This window comes from Ictidomys tridecemlineatus, chromosome 6, assembly GCF_052094955.1.
Source record: "Ictidomys tridecemlineatus isolate mIctTri1 chromosome 6, mIctTri1.hap1, whole genome shotgun sequence".
NCBI lineage: Eukaryota > Metazoa > Chordata > Mammalia > Rodentia > Sciuridae > Ictidomys > Ictidomys tridecemlineatus.
In genome coordinates, this window is record NC_135482.1 from 35,881,712 (window position 1) to 35,899,302 (window position 17,591).

Sequence of the window (17,591 nt, forward strand, 5' to 3'; positions counted from 1 at the left end):
GGCGAGCACTCTACCACTTGAGCCACAACCCCAACATGTACATTCTTAATCCAATGGTTTGACAGCTCTCACCCTAAAATTTACAGGTCAACATAATGGGGACTATTGACAAAATAAACTCTGAACCTGAGAGATTTAAAATTTTTTTTTTATTTTTGATCTCCTGTGCAGGGCTGTATCCATGAAAATTCCAAAAAAAAAAAAAAAAAAAAAAAAAAAAGAAAAGAAAATCCCTTTCACAAGTTTATCTCCTGACAAAAGTGCTGCTTTTGCTCTTGTTATTTTTATCATGTGAATATAATCTTTATCTATTAATTTACAGCAATTACAATACTGTCAACTTCTCTAGTCTACCATATAATGCAATTTCTGGGCCAAAGAGGAAGACAAACATAAAATAAATAGTTTTACACCTATATAACAATAGTGGTAAGTGCCATAAAGTTTAACACATCATGAGGCACCTGGTAGACAAACACCTCTGAGGATAACAGTAGACTCTGAGAGGTATATAAAGATGGAAACTGGATTATATTAAGACTGGTGGTTGATGGAGGCTGATATGTTTAATGCGTGTCAAACTGGAGCACAGGGTAATGTGTGCTGTGTCAATCTGCTGATAGTCACTAATCTTTCCTTTCTCTTGGAGTTCTGGTGCCTGAAACCTCAAAGGACTTGATCCAGGTGTCTTCTTCCAACAGCCTCCATTAAGCATTCACATCACCTAAAAAAGACAGTAATGCAAAGGCAAATAAATGTCTTCAGTTACTTAAAAAAAAAAAAAAAGTAACCTGCAATCTCCCGCCTCATATGTGCAGAACATTTCCTTCTCCTGGTTAGTTCCATCTTCTTTTAAACTAGGAGCATAAATGTTTTCACCTGCTGGAAATAAATCCAGAGTTGTTCTTGAGAAGCGAAAGAGTCCTCCACAAAGCAAAAAGTAGATTTTATTTTAGGTAACTGTCCTCATTTTCTTAGCCACTTTAGTTTAATTTAGGTCCTGGATATGAGTTTATTTTCACAAAGGTATTTATAGAGAGAAGAAAAGAGAGAGAACCTTAAATTTGGATTTCTCCAATGCATTGAAGGGATAAGGGCTTTCTCCAAGGAGCATGAATACATTTCCTTCATGGTGACAGTTTCTGAACATGACAGCCCAGTGAGTCAGTACCAGACCCACACTCACTAGGCTGGGTTACTATTTTATATCATCACCTGCTTGGGAAAAATGACTTAATTACATAGGTCTCAACTTCCCACTCTATAAATATGGGTAATAATAAGATTGTGGTGAGGATTGGGTGAAATATATAGGTGAAGTGTTTGATCCAGTGTCTGGCCAATATCTGCTCAACAAATGTTTGCTATTAACATAACTATCATCATTATTTTTATCAAATGACCAATGCCAGAGAAGTAGTGGAAGGGTGTATGGGGAGGAGGTCAGAAAGACAGAAAGTTGCATATTCATGTCAAACCAGCAGCCTCTGAAAACATTTTAATTTATATAAAACCTATCCTCATCTATATGATGCACTGTAATCATTTTTATTGATTGCATTAGTTTGGACTGACCTTTCGTTTATTGTATTACAAAACAGCTCACTGCAGTGTTCAGGGGAAAAGTGTCTCAGAGAAAGAGACACACAGGAGCGACTTTCTGAAATATCCTCCTTGAAAAAGCTTTCCAGCTCCCTTGTTTAAGTAAATAGAATGCTTGTCTTCCAGTGTCAACAGAGAGTGAAGTCTCTGGAGAATGCCTGGATACAAGTGCATTCTCCACCATTATCAAGCTATGTTGTGTCACACAAGTTCTTTCCCTAAACCTCTTTTTACTTAAAATTGGGGTAATAACAGTGGCTTCCTCATAGAAATATTTTGAAAACTAAATGAAATAATAAATAATACAGGCAAAGCTCTCAGAACAGAATCTGGCACAACATAAGCACTTGAGAAATATTAGTACAGTATAACTATGTTATAGATTATAGTTCTTTTTTTTGTTAACTCCCCATGAATCAACCATCCCCTCTCCTTTCTCATACTGTATAAAGCCTGTTTAAAGATTTTGCACAGTGTGGTAAAAGTAAATCTATCACAGTTTTATTGAAAAAGTTTTTGTAAATCTGGTAATATTGTCAAATCTCAAATTTTCCAGATTAATTTAAACAATGTCATGGTATCAGGCAATATTCAAGCTGAAACGTTAAGGAAAAAAAAAAACCTCAAATATTTTGAGCAAGAAGAAATTTAATACAGAGAGCTCGGTGATTTAGAGATCCACAGGAAGGGCTGGAGAAGCAGAGATCCTGGAGAAGGCTGACTTACTCAGTTTCATTGTCATTCCAGGAATGACAGGAAACTCCCTTCAATGATCTCAGTTCACCAAAGCTCCAGATGAATAATTTCCAGTGATCTAGAGGAAATGTAAGAAATCATATTTTTAAAATCCCCTAACATTTACCTACTGTACAAAGAACAATAGTTTCTTATATTTGACTTGTCAAAATTTGTGGCCCCTGCTTGATGGATTCTAAACCAGAAACAGCTGGCAAAGCATTCTGGGAAATGTAGATCCTAGGCCTCCAGTCATTGTGTTAGGAAAACAGCTAGAATAAGAAATAAGGGTGCATGCTAATTGCTTTTGAGAACATAATATGTAGCACAGTTACTCCTTTGAACATTCAGTATACATACAACCTTTCTACCTATATTTAAATTTATAAACAGCAATAAAAATGACAACATACACTAACACACTACAATCATTTTCTGTTGTCTCAGAGAAACTCACTAAATCCCTACACTCCCAATTCCATCAGTTACTTTATCCAAATCAACATGAAGTTCATAATTTAGTTTAGTAACCACCCATCTAAACAGTACAGGTTACCCACCATTAAACTACTTTATATAGAAATTATATAGTTTAACATACACAAATAAATTTTTGGCATACAGAAAGTATATATGGGTGATATAGTAGTTTCAATACCTGTAGATAATAATTGCTATTAATAGCTTCCTTTTTCTGAAAGTGGTGCTTTGTTTCCTTGTTCTCAGCTGCTGTCTCAACTGCTTATGGTCCTTTACCTGGTGGGGTACCTATTATAATTTGGATATGAGGTATCCCCCAAAAGCTCATGTGTGAAACAATGCAAGAAGGTTTTAGAGGAGAAATGATTAGGTTATGAGAGTCTTAACCCGATCAGTGAATTAATTCCCTGATGGGATTAAGTGGGTGGTGGCTGAAGACACATAGGGTGTGGCTGGAAGAGGTGGGTCCTTGGGGGCATGCCTTTGGGCTATATATTTTGTATCTGGTGAATGAACCCCACCTCCCCTCTAATCATCATGTGAGCTGCTTTCTTTCACCACACTTTTCCACCATGATGTCCTGTCATCTGAGAAATGGAGTTAGCCGCCTATGGACTGAGACCTCTAAAACTGTAAGTCCCTAAATAAACTTCTTATTCCCTAAAATTGTTCTTGTCAGGTCTTTTAGTCACAGTAGTGAAAAAGCTGACTAAAACAGTGTCCTAACCTTAGCAGTCCCATCTGAATTCAATTACTGTAGTAATCAGCAATCGTCCCCAATTTCTCAGTTCAACTGTCTTTGCCTGTTGGTTTGTTACCATGAACCATTAAGGAGGTAATCTCACCTTTCAGTTTCAGAGAAATTTTGCTTTATATCATGAAAGAAGAATTTCTCACTTATAAATTAGCAAACTCATAGTTGTTAAGATAGGAACATAAGTAATATTAGTTGCTAGGATAGAATATTAGTAATGAGAAGAACTACTCCCATAATTATTCTCTTGGTTTCCAATCCCATTTGTTTTTATCACTCTTCTAGGTGTTGGTGTACCTGGTAATACCAGTGATCCCATGCATATTAGTTTATCCTCTCTCTCTTCTTCTCATAGTAAATTAGGTTCTTGGTCAGAAATACTACTTGGGATACTATTACAGTGAGTAAGGTATCCAGTAAGTCCAGGGATGCTATTGCTGGCAGATTAAGGGACTGGGAAGGAAAATTCCATATTCACAGTGTCTATTCCAAAGAGAATAAATTGCTACACTTGACACAATATAAAGATGCAAGGCACTCACTTTGCAAACAGATGACACGAAGGTCCTGGAGAATGCTACTATATCAGAGACTCAGCTCTCATCTCAGCTTTTTGTAAATTGATTACTATGCAACTTCCCCGGACAGATTAGCTTTGGAGAGGTTCACACCCATATAGTTTAACTCCTGCATAACTTCCATTTGAGGCAATTGGAACACTGCGTTCTTGAATTGATTTAGAAAGCGTGAAGGTGGCTGTTGAGAGAGACTGACATCCACACAGCAGGTCATCTTGTCCATCTCATTATCGAGACTCCTTTGCAGTGCATTTCTGTTGGTGAATCAGTGGCCATATGAACAGAAATATCTAATGACTTTAGAGTTCCTCTTCAACAAATCTCTCATTTATCTCCTCCTCTGACCATCTTATCACTAATCCTCCAGTCATATTCCTTTTATATTCATAATTATTCAGTAATTCCATTGAGACCATCCATTATTTTGGTATATATACATACAAATGAGAGTCTCCATGACCAGGAATATGACACATTAGTTGCACTGCCCAAGCTTCTGCCCACTACTATTTCTCTTCCCAACTGTTTTCGAGAACCCCAATTAAGTGAAATTATTATCTTACAAATGTGTAGTTCTAAACTGTTGAAATCTATTATCCACACATAAACCAGCTTTGAAAATTATCCTTCTTATATAATTGATTATAGGAAATTCCCCATAAGATCTCAGGTATAGTCTTAGAGGTAGAAATACATGTAGGGGCTATTTCTCTCAAGGGTAGGGGCTTACAAGGTGTATAAACTCATCTTTCACTGTGGAAGGAATGTGTTAACATCACGTGGGCCTTTGGAACTTTAGAAATTTTGCAAGGTAGCAGACTCCCAAATGTTCATGAGGATTACCTCCTGCCATCTCTTATAACATGAGTCATATCAAGGCACTCGAATATTTGTTGATTCTTGCCAACCAGATTCAAAGAGGGTGTCATCAGTGTTGTGAATACAAAACCTTATTGGGTAGAGAGACAATCAAGTTTTCTATTGAATATCTAAGAAGAAAATTAAATAATCTTATTAGGTGAAAGAAAACTGCTATTGGTAATCTTTTCTAATTGGTTTCACTGCAATGACAGGATATATTTTTCAATTGCATGAACTAGTATTTTAAGGAAGAATTAAAATTGAAAGGAAAACATTTTATATCTAATTAGCAGATTTATAAAACAAAGCAGATGAATAAAAATATCTAAGAATATGAGCATTGTGTTAAAAAATAAGTAACCTTATAGAATAGCAAGAGACAGCAAAATGGCATGGGAAATAAAGACACATTTTAGAAATACAATAAAAATGCAGGATAAGAATGTCTAAAGCAAAGAAAAAGAAGCACTAATTATATAGAAAGCTACAAAAATTCATTCACTCGTTATTCTATTTATCATAATTACTTTTCTTTTTTAAATTAACAACCATGAAGGGGAAAATAGCTACAGTGGTTAAAACATTTATTATTGGTATATAAGAAAAATAACATTTTTGCTGCAGTGTCTATGTCAAAAATTAGATTTTATTTGAAATTTAAAATTGCCTAATGTTTATCCAGATATTTAAAACTTAGCTATGCTATTTCTTTTTTAATACATTTTCTTAGTTGCTATTGTTGTAAAAAAAATTAAAGTACTTCTGTTGAAGAATTCAATCATTCTCCCCTAGTAAAGTTAGTCACCTCTGTGCTTCTGTTGTAAATTAGAAAGTCATTACTGGCCCTAGAAGTAACTTTCTTTACTTCAACTGAATCATAATGAATACATAAGAATGTTTTATTTTCCCTTCAATTATTTCCAGTTTAACATTACATACTAATTCTTTTCAAATTTAAAAATTTTTATTTTATTACCTTGTTTTATGATATTGCCTTACCTTTATTTTACATATTTAAGGTAGATATTTTATGACATATAATAATTGATCTTTAAAATTTACAATACATTTTCAGGGTCTTTAATTTCATTATGTCCATATGTTAGCATTACACTCTCCTAAATTCACAATGCTGGGATTGAAAGAGAAGCCTCTTTAAACATGAGTATTAGGCATTTACATTGGATTGCCACCATGTTAAGTGAAGTACCAAGAGTACCCAATTATTGTCATCTGATAATGTATAGCTTCATTCATAAACTGTTCTACATCTCTCCTCATTTTATACACCTATGAATAAAAAATAACCTCATTTTATTATTTCATACTTATCTATTTCATAACTTATTAATTTCTTTTTTAACAATGTTAATAATGTTAATAGGTTAATAATATTAACATATAAGACTAAATCATTAGTGTTATATTCTCAGGGCTTTTTATTTTTTTTAAAGATTTCAGTACTTCTATTTTTTTAATTATAATTGAGATATAATTCACATACCATAAAATTAAATCATTAAAGTGTACAATTCAGTGAGTCCCAGTATATTCACCACTATCAAATTTTAGAGCATTTTTATCACACCCAAAAGAATTCTTTCAGCATTCACCAACCATTTATCCTTCCTTCTCCTCAGTCTCTAGACACCTCATTTATTTCTGTCTCTATGGTTTTGCCTGTTCTAGACTTTTCCTGTAAATGAAACCATATAATATACAAACTTTTTATAGGATTCTATTCACATGCAATGATTTTCAAAGTTCATTCCCATCATAGTACAAATTAGTACTTCATTATTTTAATGAACAAAAATATTGTACAGAAATACTTTATCAACTCATGGAATGATATTTGGATTGTTTCTACATTTGGGCTGTTATAAACAATACTGTAATAAACATTTGTATATGAGTTTTGTATGGCCATATGTTTTGAATTTTTTTCCATCTTATATATATGATGGAAATTCTAAATCATATGATAATTCCGTGTTTAACATTTGGGAAAATGCCAAACTACTTTTCATTGTGGTTGTATCATTTGACAATATCACTGGCAAGGTATGAGTGTTTCAATTTCTCAAATTCTCCATATCCTAACAACAGGTGGCATTATCTGCCCTTTTCATCTTAGTCATTCTAGTATGTGTGAAGTGGTTTGGGTTCACATTTTCCTCATGGCAACTGATGTTAAGCCTCTATTCATAAGTACCTATCTTCATTCGTTCATTTTCTTTAGACATATGTCTATTCAAATCTTTAGCTCAAGTTTTAATTAGCTCATTTCCCTTTTTATTGTAGAACTGTAAGAGTTTTAGATATAGTTTAGATAAAAGTACCCTAAAAGATTCATGATTTAAAAATATTTTCTCCCATTCTTTAGGTAATCTTTATACTTTATCACTGCTTCCTTTCAAAGTCAGAGTTTTTCATTTTGACAAAGATCAACTATGATTTTTGCTTTTGTAGCTTGTGCTGTCCTTGTCCTGTGTTAAGAAACCATTGCCTAAGTTATAAAACTTTAAATTTTCTTCTGAGAATTTTTATATTTTTAGCTCTAATATTTATATCTCATGTACTCTGAATTAATTTTGTGTATGACATGAGGAAGGGTTCTAGTTCACTTTTCTGTATGTGGGTGACCAGTTTTGCAGCACTGTATGTTGAAAAGACTTCTAGCTGCTGATGTCAACAAGTAACACTTCTATTTGCTTGTTACTCACCTATGATGAATACATATATATATATATAATTTATAAGTAAAATCATGAAAGCATTCATGTACAAAAAATTCCATCATTCTTTGACACAATAAAAAGTCCTAGGCTAACATTTCTATAACTGCTTTGTCACGAGACAAAGTACTACCTGGATTAGTGTAAAAGTTCTTTTCCATTATTTCTGATTGTTGGCAATTTAGCACCATTCTCAAATCCTCCTCTTCTCTGTCTTTGTCCCTTGTCAATTAGATTCTGGCCTAGATTTATCAATAAGAGGCACTCATGTGAGAAATGGAAAGCAGAAAAAAGGCTAAAAATGTCTTCTTGCTCTTGGGGCAGCAGCAGGATATACGTGAGCTAAAGCAGATGTGAAGTTTTGCAGCAGCCTCTGAAAACTGTCCTGCAAAGCTGTCTGCCTTGGAGCTACCAGCAGCTATAAACACAGATATTGAATCCCTGTATGTCCTGCAATTGCTGAGAAAGCTTGTAGTGGACCTGAGAGTTATGGTGTTTTCAGGAAAACACCATCTTTACTCTCTTTTCCAACATACCAAGGATCTCCCAACCTTTTAACTCCTTGTATTAAATCTCTTTTTTTCTTGGATTACTTAGAGTGGTTTATGTCTTTTCTAATTGAAGCTTACCTGACATATTTATGTTGGGAGTGTATACCACACACATATTTTTAAATATTATGGAATTAAAATTATATGTACACTTATAAGAGATTTTTTAAACACAAACTCTTACAGGAAGGTATCAAAATCCATTTTCCTTTCTTATGCTGCCATCTTCCTTGCCTTAAAATTGCTATAGCTTCATCTGAGATATCTATGAGAGGAGGAAAATCGCTTGCTTATGCTCTTTACCAAGGCCACTTGTCTTACTGCCCTGAGATATAGAGAGCTTTATTTTATACCCCATTAAAAATCACAGCCCACAAAATTTTCTTCTTGCTCTCACCAGATGTCTCCTTATGAACAAGAGATGAGACGGTCTCGGATTTCTTAAGGTAGGGCTGGGGCTTTTAGGGAGTGCATGGAGGGAACACGGTTTTAATTTCTATTTTTTAACTTTTTTATATGTTCATTTTTTAGCCCCTTGTTTAAATTCTTTCTTTCTAACCCATTCTGCAACTACAACTGACATATGCAAAAAAAAATGGATTGATAACGATGTTGATATCTGTACAAAAGCCACCATTTCCTGAGGACATACTATGTGTCAGATACTGCATGAAACATTTTCAAAATAATGATATCTGATCAATTTTAGTACACAACATGTTCAAAGCACTAGGCTAAGGAATTTATAATCATTATCTTATTCAACCGTTTAATAATTCTATGAGGTAGAAATTGTTTTCATTCCCATTCTACTGGAAAAATAGACATTAAAAAAACATTAAATAATATTCTTATGATCACAAGGTTAGTAAGTAAAAGACCTGTGTTTCAAATCCAGGTCTCTGTGACTCTGAAGCCCATATTTTTCTTACCAGTTGAATCTATGACCTATATTTAGGCAATATGTTACACAAATTGATAGTTCCCTTCTGTAGTTTTTCAATCCATCTTTCACTGCTGAGGGGTATTTTTTTTTTATAAGCAAATAATACAAAGTCACCTTTTGCTCAAAATTCTCTAATAATTCCCTATCACCGACTCTGCAATCTGTACTCACACTGAGCTCAAAAGGCACCTTGTGATTTGACCCCTTTAACTCACTGAATGTTAGTTCCCTGTGCTTTCTCTAAACTTTATTTTATTCTATCTTATTTCTGCCTCTGCCTGAAATGCTTATATGATCAGAAAATTCCTATGGGTAATCAAGTCTTGCCTTAAAACGCCATCTTCTCTGTGGAGATGCTATTGATCCAATTGCTTCAGGAAGAACTTTATAAAATTTTGCCTCCATTCTTATTGTTTCGGGAACATTTGTAAAAGCAAAGCATTGAATGAAGATCAAGGAACATGGTTCGTCTCCATGCTTCTTTTCTCAGTTTTTCAGTTGTCACTTGAGTCATGACAACAGATCTACTGACTTAGGTATCTTATGAAGGTTAAATAAGATCATCTATGTAAAAGACAAAACACCTAACACACAGGAAATGCTCAGAAAAATCAGTTATTACTTTTATATTTTTATTTCTAAGCATCATCCAAATACATAAGATTTAGTACACTGTAATTTTCAAATTATAACCTTTTTTATCATTCTACTATTTTATACCATAAAACTCTTAGCTAGAATTAGTGCTTATGACCACAAAAAAAATTCTAGGAATATTCTGTGCATGTTTTAATGACTAATTTTGCCTTTTGCTGAAATTCTGTTTAGATGATCAATAAACCTAATTTGAAAAAGTTTCTAAGCCAGGCACAGGTGGCAAACACCTAAAATCCCAGAGGCTTGGGAGGATGAGACAGGAGGAGCCAGCTTTAGAAACTTAGGTAGGTTCTAAAGCAACTCAGGGAGACCCTGTCTCTAAATAAAATATAAGAAAGGGCTAGGGATATGGATCAGTGGTTAAGTTCCCCTGGGTTCAATCACCAGTACCAAGAAAGAAAAAAAGAAAGAGAGAAAGAGAGAGAGAGAGAGAGAGAGAGAGAGAGAGAGAGAGAGAGAGAGAGAGAGAGAGAGGAGGGAGGGAGAGAAGAAAAGAAAAGAAAAAAGAAACTTCTATTTCACCAAACAATTTGTTATAACAATGTACATGTGAATTGAATTTTAAAAAGTGTGACTGGGAAGAAGTGAAGTGAATTGGCTGAGTGTCGATGGTGATGACTGAAAGCCGTATTTTCATTTGCTCAGCTGCTTAGAAGGTGGAGGCACTAGGTCTCATTTTGGGATGGCTTTGTAGCACCACACAGGCTTTCTGCTTGCTCTGTTAGCTGCCACAGTGTGTGGCACATCCTCAGTGACAGGAAGAAGATGATGAAATGGAGAAACACAGACTGCTGAGAGGTACTTCTAGCTCCTACTGCCTCTCTCAGGGAGCTCATGCCCTGTGCCCTCAGTGAGTAGCAGAGTAGCTTCACTTTCTGTGCCTGGAAGTGAGTGTATGTGAAGGTTTCTCATCATTATTACCTGCAAATATAAAAGAACCTGAGAAAGACAGGAAGCCAGGACTGTGACCTGAGTAACAATATCAGGCATTACTAGTCCACTACCCTTTTCTTGTTTTCACCTTCAAACTGTTAGCAATATTCTTGTCCCACAGCAGACACTGGTAGGAGAGAGAGGAGGGAGAAAGGGAGGGAGGGAAGAAACAAAAAGAGAGAAAAGAAATAAGAGAAAGGAATGGAAGTCTACGTAACATTTCTCCTTGTTTTCTGATTTTATTATATGCATTTCTCATTTTCCTTTTGCTAATATCTCTAGATTATTTTCTCTAAAAAAATCTCTTATTCTTTGCCCCATTTGCATTGTAGCACACCCAATTCCTGCTGGAACCCTTTTTGTATCCTCAGTGCTAAAGCTTTTGTGGATGAACAAGAAGAAATTGTTCTTTCTGAAATGAGAATGCCTTGTGATTTGTTCATGCCCATGAAATGGGAGAAGGAGTGAGGGCTGATTTTTGCCTTTTTTTTTTTCTTTTTTGGTACCAGGGATTGTTGAACACAAGGACAGTTAACCACTGAGCTACATCCCCAGATATTTTTATATTTTTATTTTGAGACAAGGTTTTGCTAAATTGCTTAGGATTGGGGCAGGCCTTGAACTTTCGATCCTCCTGCCTCAGCCTCCTAGTTGCTAGGATTTTAGGTGTGTGCCACCGTGCCTGGCTTTTGCCTGATTTCAAAAGAAGTATTTAGAATGGGCAACAAACATTTGTGCTCTCCTTCCCTGTCCAAGCAAATATAGAAGCATCAAACTGAAGTAGACATTTTACTTGCAAGCTAGGGAAATTTCTTTATATGCTAGTTCATACTAGCATATAACATAAATGAGAAGCAAAAGTTAGTGCATACAACTAAGAGTTTTGGTGTTTTATTTTGCAATACAACCTTTTAAATAATATTGAGTATGAATATTCTAAATAATACAAATATTTTTGTTCTTTAGACAAGGGGACCTAAAATAAACACTAGGTCCTTCAATCTGATAAAAAAAAATCCAATAATATGAACTCTACTGCAGAGAAGAGCAACTTCCTAGACATGTATTTCTCATCAGGTTGATTGCTTTGGCTACAGAGGTCATTGGTTACATTGAGTTACAGTCTGACTTCACATCATTATTGATCATCCTCTCAGTATTTTGGCAGAAATTTGTTTACTAACATCTATACTTAGGAATTAGAAGAAAGAGCTTCTAGGCTGCCTGACTCATATGAAGTAATAATCTGGAAAACTATCTGGCTGATGGTGCGTAGCTACCACAAGTAGAACAGCCTCTGTGGGTATCTCTTTAAACTCTTCTCCTGATAAATGGGAGATCCTAATGATTCAAAGACTTTTTTTTTTTTCTCATCTAGCACCCTTTTAATGAGTAACTCTGCTTCCTCAAAATAAATGCTATTCGAATGTAATTTTGTTTGATCCCTTGTATATCTAATTTGATTTGGTTCTCCATAAAATCCTAGATCTTATACATTCCAGAATTCTTTTGGCTTCTGTTTCATGCTACTCATAGATTTTTTAAAAATGTAGAAAATTGGGTGTTTCTGTTCTCCTCTTTGGGAGAATCAAAGGTGTGGTAAGAGCAGAGCTATTTAACTATTTATTAGAGATATGTCTAAAATTCACAACTAAGTTGATAATTTCCTGAAGAAAAAAATTCTTAAAAACATTAGTATTCTTCATTTATTTATTCAGTCAGAAAATATTTATTTTATGGCCATAATAGTTTAGGCAGTTTTCTATATATTGGGGACCCTGTCCTCATGGGGACACTAGAAATTCAAACGAAGTAGACAATGTCAGAAAGCAATAAGGGCTATAAATGAGAGTGAAAGACTAGGAATGTGTTTGGGAGAGGGGTTCAGGGGACACTCCTTATGTTATAGTGTGACTGAGAAATGTTAGTAGGCTCCTTCAGATGAGCTCATATTGTACTAGGTTCCATATAAATCAAAAGTAAAAGTAGAAAAAGGCAAAAAAACAAAAGACAAACAAACTAACAAAAAAATCTGCTCTCAAACTGTTAGTGAATTTGGGAAGCACCAAATAGTAAACCAAATAGACTCCAGACCAAGAATCTCATCAGCTCCCTTTACTTTGGTACCTTCCCCTAGCTTCCACCTCCAATATGCAGGCCTGGTCCAAGTCCAATTTAACTAATTTCCATCATACCAACATGGATTTAAGGATGTGGTGAATCACATCACCATCTGATTCTCTGATTTTGGCTTTGAGTGGTACTCCAGGCATGAAGACAAGTGAAACCAGTTCACTTCAGATCTGAAAATGTCATCAGCATTACATTCACTCAACATCCTCATTCTGATCACAGTGCATTTATTGACAGACATAAGAAGGAGAAATATTCTTATCAAAATCTTATTTTTAAAAGAGTCAATAAGAAAGAGCTCAAGTGTGTTACAGTACCAAAGACATTTTGTTCTGTGTTGAAAGCAAATGAAACAGCCATTTAGAAAAGCTAACAGGGTGCAGTCTAAATCTGGTCAACAAGCCTTAATACTCAGTGGATCTGAGCCTCTCACTGTAGCCTGGGAGAGGAGTTTTTGAGCCTCATTTCACAGAAAGCTAAAAAATTTCCCTCGGCCCTTCTCACACATGCAAATGCAGTTGATAACACTCAACAAGCTGGACAGTGGCTCAGCTGCTGTCTATAGTCTGAAAAGGGGAAAGAAACAGTAGCTGAGGTTTCCATGTGCTATTTAGGCAAACTTTACACTCCTGGTGTCCTTCAGAAACAATTGAATTGCTTCACTAGGGCATCAAGCCCTGCCCTGGATGTGCATCTTAAGTTATGTTCAAGTCATTGTACAGTAGATACTGGGACACGACACAGACTTGGAGGCTCCATGGCTGGAGCAGTCTCAGTTTTGTCAGTGTAGGGCAGCAGGGTGTGGCCTCTCCCATGAGAAGGAAATACATGCTCCTAAAATGCTAAAGGTACATGCTTAAGAATCCTCGACCAGAAACTACATTCAGGAGACAGAGGATTCTGCTTTAACCATATTTAAATTATACATACATAATGTCTTTCTGAAGGGAAAACGAGGAACAAGAGATGGGTAAGAGAGAAATGAAAGACAGAGACCAGGCAGAGATACACACAAGAGATTATTTGTCCGAGCTGACAAATAAAGGCCATCTCCCTATAGCAGAGAGAGGCAAAATAGGATTGGGTTCTGGGACTTTTATGGGGCAGACTCAATAATCAGAGATGGGCAGGTCCTAGTGCAGGCAGTTAGGGGTTGGGTTGGTATGAAGGAGTAGTGAGCCTTTCTCAGAAATACCTGCCAGGAAAGCAAAACTTTTTCCTTAAAATGGGGCTGCCACTTAAGTTGGCCATCCAGATGCTAAGCAAAGACCTAATATTACCCTCTTTTTTGTTTTTCATTGGGCCCCTTAGGGAACAGGGACTAGGTCAAACTTCTATAACTGTTTCCTGCTGGGAAAGGGCAGCATTTGAATCCCTCATTAGGGGGAGGAATGTCATTGTAAGGATGAGGGAGGTTGAATGGTGATGGAATGCTGTAACTAAGGTTGGTTTATAGTTTGATTAGAGATTTTTAGGATCCACTTTTGAATTTTAGTTTATGAGCGCTCTATATGTTGGTTTTGATACACACAACATAGACAAGACAATATACAGAAAAGCTAGTGAAGGCCTTATAGTTTTAAAAACTTATTAGATTAAGAGCCAACTTTTATAAATTGGTCTCTGAGCAAAACAGAGTGTCAGAGATCAAAAATATAGAATTTTTAAAATCCTAGAAAAAAAAATGATATGGCCATTAATTATTTCATTAAAGCAATATGAGAGAATGAGAAAGAGAGAGAGAGAGAGAGAGAGAGAGAGAGAGAGAGAGAGAGAGAGAGAAGAAGAGGGAGAGAGAGAGAAGGTTTTGTGTTGTAGCCAAGAGAAAAGTTTAATTGACACTTTTTTTTAATCTTAGGCCTCTTATCAAGCCTGCTGAGTATGTCCTTTGTATTTTAATGCCAACTTCAGTGTGGCCTTGGCCAGGGAGATTGCTGCCTAGGACTTTACAAACTACTATGCCAATAGAAGAAGAAAGGAGGGTTCTGGGCCCCTTGTTTCTCTAGAGTAGGGTCTCAGGAATCCAGAGGTTTAGTGGCAAGTAGAAGCTGGGAGGAGGAGCAAGAGGAGCAAAGGGAAGGCTTAGACTGGAGAAAGGAGAAAGCCTGCACACAAGGGATTTCCTTCCATTTTCCTGAGCACTCGCAAAAGTTATGAAGATTCCATAAAATATCTGGATCAAAGGTGCCACTGGGTGGCCATTGTCCAAGTCATAGAAGGGCCATGACTGAGTGGGAAGTTGAGTTAGTCAATGGGCCTTTAGATCAGGAGCCAAATGGAGTGGGGCTAAGTGGGAGAGGAGGCAGCTGGGAGGTGTGAGTCAGATGGGATTCTGGACTGGGAATTCCCCATGGCAAGTTGGAGTGCTGGAGTGGCTGGAGGCAGGCGTCCCCAGCTCTAGGCCAAACCAGAGTGAGAAAGGGGACAGCAGTGAAAAGGGGTCATCCCACACAATTCACTGGCCCCCGGGGCTGAAGCCTTTCTGGGACTGAGAGAAGGGAGTCATCACTCACTACTTCCCTAGTCCTGGACTTTGCTGTTGAGAGTCCTGGTGTCTTGGTTGCCTGGCCAGGGCTTTTGTGAGCTCTGCTGAGGAGCTGAGAACCAAGACCCAAGAGTGAACTCTCCAAGGGGAAGGAATAGGAAGGTCAAGAATCTTGGTGCTGGCCAAGAGCTAAGGTAACTTTGTATCTAGAGAGGAGACTTGTCACTGCCATCTCTAGGGAGTAGACTTGTGAGGAGGAAGACAGGGGAAGGTCAAAGTCACTTACCTAAATGAGGCTGGTGTATGGATGAAGAAGAAGACAGCTAGGTGAATGGAAGAAGGTGTGTGGTAATTGTCCTGAGCCCTCAGGCCAGTATCCCAAAGCATCCACAAAGGGGAGAGCAAAGCTAATGGGAAAATGTGATCTGAGTTACTGGTACCAATGAAAGAAAAGTGAGGCAAGACTAATTACACACACACCTGGGAAGAAGTGGGTTTATTGTCAGGAGCCTGACAAGGTTGCTCTGCAAAAAGAGAGGAACAGTAGTAACAAGGAAGGAGAGCGGGTAATGTGATTGGGCTAGAAAATGGAGGGGGCTTTTGAGATGGGTGTGAATGGGCTCATGGTGTGAGGCAACAAAAGAACTTGAAACATCCCAGACAGTAGGGTCCACCTCAGAAGGGAGTAATGGGAAGATACTAACAGATGGAATAGGAGATGGTCCTTAGGTAAGGGTGAAGATCAGGGGAGCAGCAGGTGAGTCTGGATGGAAGTGTATATGAGGGGAGAAGGAAAGCATAGCCCCCAACTTTGTGATGTCCCTTCCCATAAGAGGAATGGAGCACTGTGTAATGACCAAAAAGGAGTGGATAAAAATTAGAGAGCCAAAAGCATAAACTAGGCTAAGTGTCTATTAGGGTTGGTAAAATTTACCCTCTACCCTGACAATAGAGGTCATAGAATTAGTAGTAGGCCCCTGGAACTCCTTGAGAATTGAATATGTAGCACTGGTATCTAGGAGGAAAGAAACAGGCCTACCTGAAATACACAGAGTTACTCTGGGTCCCGCAGAGTGATGGTACCTGGGCCTCAACAGTTCTCTGCAGCCAGTTCCAAGAGTTGGAAAAGGAAATAAAAAGCGCTGGGTGGCTGAGGGCCACTATGGGCTCAGGGACAGTCAACAGCCCAATATCCCTCCTGATGGCATTTAGGACAAGGGCACAGAGGCTTGCGAGGATTGAGACGTGTGTGAGCCCAGTGACCCATCTGATCACATTTAAAACAGGGTCCAGGTGGTCCCAAGGGACCGTCCTCAGGCCAGTGGAACCAAGGACAGATGGTGAGGCTAGCAGAAAGGCTTGAACCACATCTGATATTTCTGCTTCCAGTCCTTCTTGTCTCTCCTGTTATACTCCTTAAAGGCCACTCCCAGAACCTCAGCTTGGGAATGTAGGGGAACCCTCTCAAGGTATCTTAGTTTGACCTTAATACTGGGGAAACTCTGGGAGAAAAAGTAGGTCATTAGTAGTTGTATCCCATCTGGAGTCTTAGGATCCAGACTAGTATATTGTAATAAAGCTTGATCAGGTGATCTAAAAATGCTGAAGGGTTTTCATTCTAATCTTGGATAATTCCCTGGAGCTTTTCATAATTGATAGCTTTATGGGCTGCCTTTATAAGTCCTGCCATGAAGCAAGTAATGAATTGGTTTCTACTAGTTACTCCTCCAGGCGAATTATAATCCCAATTGGGGTCCTGATCAGGGACTGCTTCATTGTCAATCAGAAGGTCAGGGGAGGTCTGATGTACCTCATCAGCATAATTTCTAGTTTTCTCCCAAACTCACCTGCTCTCCTCAGGCAGGAGGGTGTTAGACAAGATCATATGAACATCATGGAAGGTCAAATCATATGATTAAGTCAGATATTGAAACTCTTTGATATATGTGGTGGGACTTGAAGTATAGAATCCAAGCCGCTTTTCTATCTGACAAAGAGAAAGGCACATGAACCCAAATGATACCAGCTATCCCAGCCACCTTGCATAGAGGACATAGAGATGAGGGTTGGGCAAAGCCCGTGAGTATATGGCAAGAGGAGAGAAGGGAAGAGGGGCTGATGGGACAGTTGCTATGGCA

At 37.3% G+C, this 17,591-nt stretch overlaps 1 long non-coding RNA gene across 4 annotated transcripts in view; it reads right to left on the minus strand.

The window, feature by feature from the left end:
- Positions 1-366: 366 nt before the first annotated feature.
- LOC120888263 (uncharacterized) overlaps positions 367-17,591 on the minus strand; it is a 60,599-nt gene continuing 43,374 nt past the window's right edge. For all 4 annotated transcript variants that reach the window (XR_013440426.1, XR_013440428.1, XR_013440427.1 and 1 more), the window contains 2 exons: positions 2,329-2,416; positions 367-724 (listed from right to left, as the gene is read on the minus strand). This is a non-coding gene — a long non-coding RNA (uncharacterized LOC120888263). The remainder of the gene's footprint in view (positions 725-2,328; positions 2,417-17,591) is intronic.